Genomic DNA, 10,230 nt, shown 5'->3' with positions numbered 1-10,230 from the left:
TGCCTGGCTGGATGACTTTCTGTGTGTGCTCAGGGCAAAACACTAGGACTGTGCCTTCCCCACGCTTGCAGATCCAGATCCTTCCTTCGGAGTGGCACTCAGGGCATGGGCTTGGAATATGATGACAAAGAGAAAAAAAAAGTGTGTGTGTGTGTGGTAGGAGACAGCAAGGTCCAAAGAAAGATGGGAAATCTGCAAGGAGCCTTGGTTTGGGCAGGATATTCAAGTACCAGTTCACTGTTAGAATATCAACCAAAGGTTCTTTGCAGACTTCCCATTGGGGAAAATGAATCTTATAGGAATTCATCCCTTAGTCACTCTGCAAGGTTCTTAACCATGCCCCTGCTTTGAGTTTGGCCCTCATCTTATTCTGGACCCTCCATATTGGCTGGCTGACTAGCTGGATGGATGGCTACATAAAATAAAAACATTCTTGGGGCATGGTCACTTGGCCAAGATCATTGGCTTAGTGAGGGCACATCTGAGGCTTACACTAAAAGAATCTCCATCTTCTTCTGTTAATCTGCCCCATAGTTATACAGCAGGGTACTGGGAGCCCAGCATGGACAATCAAACAGTCACATGACCCTGGGGCAGAAATGAAGCAATGTGAAAGGAAGGCAGCCTACAGGAAAGGCTCACATCTGTGGATTGCCCTACTGGTCTTTCCATTGGGGATGCTCTCCTCTGCCTTCACTGGCTAGCTTCTACTCACCACAGAAGACTGAGCTCAAATTAGTTAAGTGGCAGGATACAACAAAAGATTTATAAAGACTAGAAGCCCTGCAGAACATATTTACCGGCTTAACTTTATATATTAATACCCCCAAATGTGCATATTAAGGTAGATATTACCAAGTTAAAGGATAAGCAGGAGGCTGTGAGAAAATAATTGTAACAAAGCATTACTTTCTATAATGTGTAACGAGCTCCTATAAATAAAAAGATAGATAAACAATTATAAAAACTCATGCAGGATGGATAAACAAACTATGGAACATTCATACAATAGAAGATTACTTAGTGATAAAAACAGGCAAAAGGATATGGGCAGGAATTTCAAGATTAAAAATAAAATAGGCAATTAACTTATGACTAAAACAGGAATCAGAGAAATGCAAATAAAACTTTATATCATCTTTCACCTATCAGATTGCCAAAATTTAAAAGACTGGGAAGATACAGTGTTGATGAGGGTGTGGGGAAACGGGTACTTTTATACACTATTGGTGGGGATGTAAATTGACAAAGTCTTTTTAGAAAAAAAACAAACTGGCAATTTGTACCAACAATAAAGTAGTTGCATCACTTTAGCTGTTCATTGATTGCTTCTCATATGTGCCTCAAAACTTGACTCCAGCCTTAGTTAAAATCAAAAGAAACCATTGATCACAAACATGTTTGCTGAGAAACCTGGAAAGGAAATCGATTTTTGCCAAAGTTATTTGAGAATGCAAGTGTTGTGCTGATTATTGCTAAGTGAGCAAGAGAAGGATGAGAAAGCGAACCCTGTTGGAGATTAGCCGGGGGCCACCAAAGATCTGATTTACAACTAAGGTGTAAATCGTGCTTCCTTGTCGTCAAGATGGCAGTTCCTCCAGATGTGTTTACTCGTATTTGAGGAGCAGGAACTAAAGAGGTTCTGTGAGATAGTCATCTGTTAGAGTACAAGCAGTTTTCTGTTTCTGTTTAATCTCATAAGAATGTAACCTTTAACCACAAGGTTTGGAATAACCATAAAACTTGTCAAATATATTTATTATGATAGATTGTATTTGTTCATTTAAGCCACAAACTACGTTTGTTTTAGGAAATTGAATGTGCTTACCTAATCTGTAAATGAAATAAATGGTTTTATAATAATTAATGTACCATTTTATAAATGTAGTCATTTGATTGCATGGACATCATTGCCTCAAGGAATTGCTGGGAGAGCTGGAGACCCTGGTTTGAGGTTATGGGGTGAGAACCACAACCAAAATTATGGTCTGGTGAGGACACCTACACTGTCATCCCACAGGGATGGATGCTGCAATGACATTGCCAATGACTGGGAACTTGTTGCCACTGTTGATAACAGAAACTGGTTGTTGCTGTCACCATCCTCATTACTGCTAGGGATGATGCTCCACTGTTTATGTCTTACCTCCTGATTAAAAATTCAGGACAGTGTATTTGACTGACTGCATGTAGGTCGTGTGCTCAGTTCTAGCTGCAAAGGACACTGGGAAAGTAAGTATCTGACAGTTTCAGAATGGCTATGCCATTCACCAAGACTATAAAAAGATGGGAACAGGGGTTCTAAATATAGGAAAGAAGTTCCAATACATAGGAAAGAGGTTCATATTCTGAGCAGTCAATAAAAATTATAAAAGTCCATGATAACTGGTTAATCCCAACTCTCCCCTTACTCAGTACCTGTGTTCAAACAAGTCAATGTTGTAACAGAAAATCACCTCACCATACTGACAGAACTCACTTTCAATTTATGGTCACAATCTCTTTTTTTTTATTTTATTTATTTACAGAGACAGAGAGAGAGTCAGAGATAGGGACAGACAGACAGGAACAGAGAGAGATGAGAAGCATCAATCATCAGTTTTTTCTTGTGACACCTTAGTTGTTCATTGATTGCTTTCTCATATGTGCCTTGACTGTGGGCCTTCAGCAGACCGAGTAACACCTTGCTCAAGCCAGCGATCTTGGGTCCAAGCTGGTGAGCTTTGCTCAAATTGGCGACCTCGGGGTCTCGAACCTGGGTCTTCTGCATCCCAATCCAATGCTCTATCCACTGCGCCACCACCTGGTCAGGCTATGGTCACAATCTCAAATGAGCTGGTAACACAACCAACCTATTCTCTTCCACTTTCCCAGTAAATTAATTTTTCTCCTTTCTGAGACACTATTTCTCTCTCCTCAAATCTCCAACATTTCCCCAGAAGCCTCCTGTTGTCTTTTTTTTTTTTTGCATTTTTCCAAAGCTGGAACGGGGAGACAGTCAGACTTCCGCATGCGCCCGACCGGGATCCACCTGGCATGCCCACCAGGGGGCGATGCTCGGCCCATCTGGAGCGTTGCTCTGCCCATCTGGGGCGTTGCTCTGCTGCATCCAGAGCCATTCTAGCACCTGAGGCAGAGGCCACAGAGCCATCCCCAGTGTCCGGGCTATCTTTGCTCCAATGGAGCCTTGGTTGCGGGAGGGGAAGAGAGAGACAGAGAGGAAGGAGAGGGGGAGGGGTGGAGAAGCAGATGGGCGCTTCTCCTGTGTGCCCTGGTTGAGAATCGAACCCAGGACTCCTGCACGCCAGGCCGACGCTCTACCACTGAGCCACCGGCCAGGGCCTGTTGTCTTTGTTTAGAGCTCTCTCAAGAAAACAGATGCCTTCAGAGGCAACTGCTCTTTCTGCCAATGCAATCCTTCTATATGGATCCCATCCTATCTCACCTACTCAAAGACTTCACTCCTGCAATCTCCCTTCTTTCACCTTCTACTGGATCATTCCTACGGGCATGCAAACGTATCTTCAGATGACTCATCTTCAAAAATGTAATCAAACAAGCCCAGGTCCCCTTCCAACTCTTGCCTCATTTGTTTGTTCCTAAAGAAAACTTATCATTAGAATCGTCCTTTCTTGCTGTCACTCTTCCTCATCTTCAACTTTCCAAGACTTTCTATCTTCTAAGACTTCCTCTAGTTTTCTCTTCCTTATAAAACTATTGTGCCTCCTCAGGACTCTGTCCTTAGTCTTCTGTCCTCTACCCACATTCTCTCCCTCAGTGATTTCCAGCCTTTTTTTTTTCCTCCATGAATTTTATCCTATTTCCCCTAAACTTGTTATTTTGAAATTTTTTAAGCTTACCAAAATGTTGGAAGAATAGTAATACCCATAGGTGCTTCCATGAAATTTATCAGTTGCTAACATTTTGCCAACATTTGTGTGTGCTCTCTTTATCTACCTCGCCTCTCCTAATCCCCACTTAACTTAATTTCTTGCTAAATCATTTGAAAGCAAGTTTCAATCAACATGACACCTCTCCCATAACTATTTTAGTATGTATCTCCCAAAATTAAAATAAAGGCTTCTTTAAGTAACTATAATATTATTACATCTAAGAAAATGAACAATAAATTAATATTATCTAATATGCAGTACTTATTCAAATTTTCCTAAATCTCTAAAATATGATTTTTTTTTTCTTTTTACTCAGGATCCACCAGGCAAGCCCACTAGGGGGCAATGCTCTGCCCATCTGGGGCTCCTGTTCTGTTTCAACTGGAGCCATATTTTTAGCGCCTGAGGTGAGGCCATGGAGCCATCTTCAATGCCTGGGGCCAACTTGCTCAAGCCAATAGAGTTTTGGCTGCGGAGGTGAAGAGAGAGAGAAAGAAAGAGAAGGAGGAGGGGTGGAGAAGCGGATGGTCACTTCTGCTGTGTACACTGATTGGGAATCGAACCTGGGACTTCCACATGCCAGGCAGATGCTCTACCACTGAGCAAACCGGCCAGAGCTCCAAAATATGATTATTTTTTTATTTTTTGTATTTTTCTGAAGCTGGAAACGGGGAGGCAGTCAGACAGACTCCTGCATGTGCCCCACTGGGATCCACCTGGCACACCCACCAGGGGGCAATGCTCTGCCCATCTGGGGTGTCACTCTGTTGCGACCAGAGCCAATCAAGCGCCTGAGGCAGAGGCCATGGAGCCATCCCCAGAGCCCGGGCAAACTTTGCTCCAATGGAGCCTTGGCTGCGGGAGGGGAAGAGAGAGACAGAGAGGAAGGAGAGGAGAAGGGGTGGAGAAGCAGATGGGCACTTCTCCTGTGTGCCCTGGCCAGAATCAAACCCAAGACTTCTGCATGCCAGGCCGACGCTCTACCACTAAGCCAACTGGCCAGGGCCCAAAATATGATTTTAATAGAAGTTTTTCTTTTAAATTCAAGATCCAATCAAGATTTACCTAATATGTTTGGTCATTTTATCTCTAGCCTCTTTTGTTGTAAAACAGACAACCTCTCCCCTGTGTTTTTATCCCTCAGAAAATTGATGTTTTTGAAGAACTTCCCCCTCTGATAATATGAATTTAGATCCATGATTCTCAAATGGGGTGATATTTCCACTTAGAGAAAATTTAGCAATGTTGGGAGACATTTTTGGTTGTCACAACCAGGTTGGTATATCTCAGTCCTTCTGGGCTGCTATAACAAAATGCCATAAACTGCACTTGCAGGTTTAGTTTCTGGTGAGAACCTGCCCTCTGGTACATAGACTGCTGTCTTTTTTGCTATAATGTCAAATGGTAAAAGGTGTGAGGAAACATTTTTGGGCCCCCTTTTAAAGGACACTAATCCCATTCACATGGGCTCTGCCCTTGTGACCTAAATTACCTCCCAAAGGACCCACCTCCAAATACTTTTACCTTGGAGATAAGTATTTCAACATATGAAAATCAGGGGGACTCAAACAATCAATCCACAGCAAGGTGCTACTGGCACAGTGGGTTGGATAGAGACCAGAAATGCTTCTAACCACATTTCTTTTAATGGTGTATGGTATAGAAACCAAGAACTGGATGCTTGTTGTGTTCATTGCTACTTAGGGTATCACTGCTTCTAAGTCCTTTCATTGGTCAAAGTAAAAATCAGGACCTCTTGAAAAAATATATTTTAAAAATCATAAATTAATATTAACACCACCAATTCAAATTCAACAAATACCACTCTGCCTTTGTCTTTCCATATTTGTATCTCCCTTCTGCCACAGTGAGATGTCTTGTTCTCAACAAAATCAATAAATACTGCTCACAAAAATTAGGGGATATTTCAAAATGAATATTAAACTATAAACCAGGGGTAGTCAACCTTTTTATACCTGCCGCCCACTTTTGTATCTCTGTTAGTAGTAAAATTTTCTAATCACCCACCGGTTCCACAGTAATGGTGATTTATAAAGTAAGGAAGTAACTTTACTTTATAAAATTTATAAAGCAGAGTTACAGCAAGTTACAGCATATAATAATAATTACTTACCAAGTACTTTATATCAAATTTTCGCTAAGTTTGGCAGAATAAATCTTTATAAAACAACTTACTATAGTTAAAATCTATCTTATTTATACTTTGGTTGCTCCACTACCGCCCACCATAAAAGCTGGAATGCCCACTAGTGGGTGGTAGGGACCAGGTTGAATAGTACTGCTATAAACCCTAATTGTGTGTGTGTGTGTGTGTGTGTGTGTGAGAGAGAGAGAGAGAGAGAGAGAGAGAGAGAGAGAGAGACAGAAAGAGACAGAGAGAGGGCTAGATTAGGACAGACAGACAGAAAGGGAGAGAGATGAGAAGCCTCAATTCTTTGTTGCGGCACCTTAGTTCATTGATTGCTTTCTCATATGTGCCTTGATGTGGGGGGCACAGCAGACAGACTGACCCCTTGCTCAAGCCAGCATCCTTGGGGTCAAGCTGGTGAGTCGTGCTCAAACCAGATGAGCCTGTGCTCAAGCCGGCAACCTCAGGGTTTCGAACCTGGATCCTCCGTGTCCCAGTTCAATGCTCTATCCACTGCTCCATTTCCTGGTCAGGCTAAATATTCCTTAATTTTTGTGTGCAGTATATTTGTTTATTTGTTCTATTTTATAATACATTCAAAAACAGTTTGAGAATTACTCCCTATATAGTCATTTGTATAAGTCTCTGATTTATCCAGTGTTTCTTTTTGTGCAAAAATAAACACAAATTCAAGCACTTCCAGAATGGCATGATAATACTTACCTGGCAGGGGAGACACGATGATCATGAAGGTGGATTTCCCAGGGTGAGGCTTACTCATTGCAGTCCTTATGTGCTGATCTCTGCGATTTCCCCAACTGTGAGAAACTCGACTGTATAATTTATGGTAGTGGGGAAATGCGTTCATGCTCTCCCCTACATCATTTGAAAACAACAACAGCCCTGAACGGATGGTTTGGTTGGTTGGAGCTTCGTCCCAAAGCACAGAAATTGCTGGTTTGGTCCCTGGTCAGGGCACATACGGGAGCAGACTGATGTTCCTGTCTCTCTCTCCCTCTCTCTAAAATGAATACAATAATCATTTAAACAACAATAACAACAAAAAAAACACACACACAAAAAACAGAGGCATAAAGTTCTTTGAAAATCTGTTCCTTCATAAAAGTAATAAAAACACTGGTAAAAATTGTCAAAATCAACTTTTTCAGAACTTTGAAAATAAAATGAAGGTTTGCTAAAATCCAAGGAGGATTTATTCAAGAAAAACTGCTGAAATAGATAAGAACAGAAAGCTGTCTGACATTTTAACTTACTCTATTCCCATCCCCTTCTCCTTAGCTGTCAAAACCAGCAGTTTCGCAGCCACTGGAGGGGACAGAATAGGTTTGAACTCAACTCTGAGTCCCCAACTCAGAAATTGTCACAGTTTGACCTGCCTGGCAGCTTTCTAAAAATTTCTTAAGGCTTGTTTAAATATTTTTTTTCATTTTTATTGAGTTTTAGAGAGAAAGGAAGGAAGAGAGAGATAGATTAGTTGTTCCACTGATTTATGCATTCATTGGTTGATTCTTATATGTGCCCTGGCCAGGGATGGAACCCACAACCTTGGCGTATTGGGATAGTGCTTTAACCAACTGAGCTACCTGGCCAGGGCTCTTAGGGCTTGTTTTTCTTTGAACTGACTCATAGTTCATACTCTATCACCAGGGTATGTGTTGAAAGAAAAATTTGCTGCAATTGTTTAACATCACAACTTCCAAAGGTGTTGATACTAGTAGAGGCTACAGGAGGCTGACCAAAGGCCTTAAAAGGAAATGCTGGGAAATGAGAGAAGCCCAAAGAGATCTTTTGTAATCTCTGACTTATTCTTAGTACTTTAGAAAGATACATGCATGTTCAAGGCTATGCACATGTCTAAGGAAGACATGAGAGGCCTCACTTCTGGTTGAGCTCAGGCTTTAAATAAGCAGGAGATGAAAACAGAATTGTAAATTGTTGGAGCACTGAAGTCCTGACCAAATACACACAGGGCCCGATGCCAAATGCTGTGAGACTTATTTTTTCAAGTTGTTAAAGGTAATCCCTGTCCAATTGTTAATTGACTATTAAACTAGTGGCTGCACAGACAAGAAATATAGTTTATAAAATTAACCCAGGAAAATCATCAAACAAACAACAATAACATCAATCACAAACTAAAACAATAACATATTCTGGGGAGGGCAGAATCTGACATCCAGAATTGCAACATTATATATTTTTTTTCTCTCTTTTTTTTTGTTTTGAAGCTAGAATTAGGGAGAGACAGTCAGACAGACTCCCGCATGTACCCAACCGGGATCCAACCGGCACGCCCACCAGGGGCGAAGCTCTGCCCACCAGGGGGCGATGCTCTGTCCCTCTGGGGCGTCGCTCTGCCGCGACCAGAGCCACTCTAGTGCCTGGGGCGGAGGCCAAGGAGCCATCCCCAGTGCCCGGGCCATCTTTGCTTCAATGGAGCCTTGGCTGCGGGACGGGAAGAGAGAGACAGAGAGGAAGGAGGGGGGGGGGGTGTGGAGAAGCAAATGGGCGCTTCTCCTATGTGCCCTGGCAGGGAATCGAACCCGGGTCCCCCGCACGCCAGGCCGACGCTCTACCGCTGAGCCAACTGGCCAAGGCCACATTATATTATTTTAAATGTCCAGTTTTCAAGAAAATTATGATTCCTAATGAGGAATTATTCATGTTGGCACATGAAAGTATAACCCATACACAGCAAATAAATCAGTCAAAACCAGTTGTCTCTGAAGTCCAGACATTGGTTTTACCATATAAAGACTTAAAATCAGCTACTGTGTGTGTGTGTGTGTGTGTATTTAAAGAACTAAAGGAAATAATGTCTAAAACTGAAGTATGAGAATGCTGCCTCACCAAATAGAGAATATCAATAAAAAGATAGAAATTATAAAAAGAGACCAAATAGAAATTTCAGAGTTTAAAAGTACAGTAACTGGGCCTGACCTGTGGTGGTGCATGGATAAAGCATTGACCTAGATTGCTGGTCGCAGGTTCAAAACCCTGGGCTTGCCCAGTCAAGGCACATATGGGAGTTGATGCTTCCTGCTCTTCCCTCCCTTTTCTCTCTCCCCTCTCTAAAATGAATAAATAAGATCTTTCAAAGTAAAAAATAAAAAAGGAAGAAAAGTACAGTAACTGAAATAAAAAATTCACTAGAAGGGTTAAACAGAATATTTGGTCTGATCTGTGGTGGCACAGTGGCTAATGTATCAATCTGGAATGTTGAGGTTGGTTCAAAATTCTGGGCTTGTCCAGTCAAGGCACATAAAACCATGAGTTGCTGCTTCCCACTCCTTACACCCCCTTTTCTTTTCTTCTCTTCCCCCTTTCTAAAAATCAATAAATAAAATCTAAAAAAATAGAATATTTAAACTAGCAAGAGAAATAATCAGTAAACTTGAAAATAGGTCATTTGAGATTATGCAGTCCAAGAAGTAAAAAGGAGAAAGAATGAAAAAAAAAAATGAATGGAGCTAAAGAGACCTCCTGTGGATACACATCAAGCGTGCTAACATGAGTAATAGGAGTTTCAGAAGGAGATATGAGAGAAAAAGACTATCTAAAAAAATAAAGGCAGAAAACTTCCCAAATTTGATGAAAAACTTTAATTTGCATATTCAAAAGGTTCAACTAACTCTAAGTATGATAAATTCAAATGAAGCATATCTAGCTGCATCACAGTAAAATTGTTAAAAATCAAAGCCTAAGAGAGATCTTTTTCTTTTTTTTGTGACAGAGACAGAGAGAGAGACAGGGAGAGGGACAGATAGGAAAAGACAAACAGGAAGGGAGAGAGATGAGAAGAAGCATCAGTTCTTCATTGCAGCACCTTAGTTGTTCATTGACTGTTTTCTCATATGTGCCTTGATGGGGGGAGGGGTTTCAGCACAGCAAGTGACCCCTTGCTCAAGCCAGTGACCTTGGGCTCAAGCCAGCAACCTTGGGCTTCAAACCAGCAACCTTTGGGTTCAAGCCAGTGACTCTACACTCAAGCTGGTAAACTCACGCTCAAGCTGGATGAGCCCACGCTCAATCCAGCAACCTCTGGGTTTCGAACATGAGTCCTCCAAGTCCCAGTCCTATGCTCTATCCGCTGTGTCACCACCTGGTCAGGCCTAAGAGAGATTCTTGAAAGCAACAAGAGAAAAGTGACTCATCAAATGCAAGAAA

General features: G+C 41.7%; 1 non-coding gene across 1 annotated transcript; it reads left to right on the top strand.

Annotated features, from left to right (window-relative positions):
- Positions 1-6,757: 6,757 nt before the first annotated feature.
- LOC136327656 (U1 spliceosomal RNA) lies at positions 6,758-6,921 on the top strand. Its single transcript, XR_010729833.1, has one exon. It is a non-coding gene; the product is annotated as a U1 spliceosomal RNA (small nuclear RNA).
- Positions 6,922-10,230: the final 3,309 nt, after the last annotated feature.

The sequence above is a fragment of the Saccopteryx bilineata genome, chromosome 2 (genome assembly GCF_036850765.1).
Source record: "Saccopteryx bilineata isolate mSacBil1 chromosome 2, mSacBil1_pri_phased_curated, whole genome shotgun sequence".
Lineage (NCBI taxonomy): Eukaryota > Metazoa > Chordata > Mammalia > Chiroptera > Emballonuridae > Saccopteryx > Saccopteryx bilineata.
The sequence above is the reverse complement of the archived record's forward strand: the minus strand, read 5'-3'. Positions and strand labels throughout refer to the sequence as shown.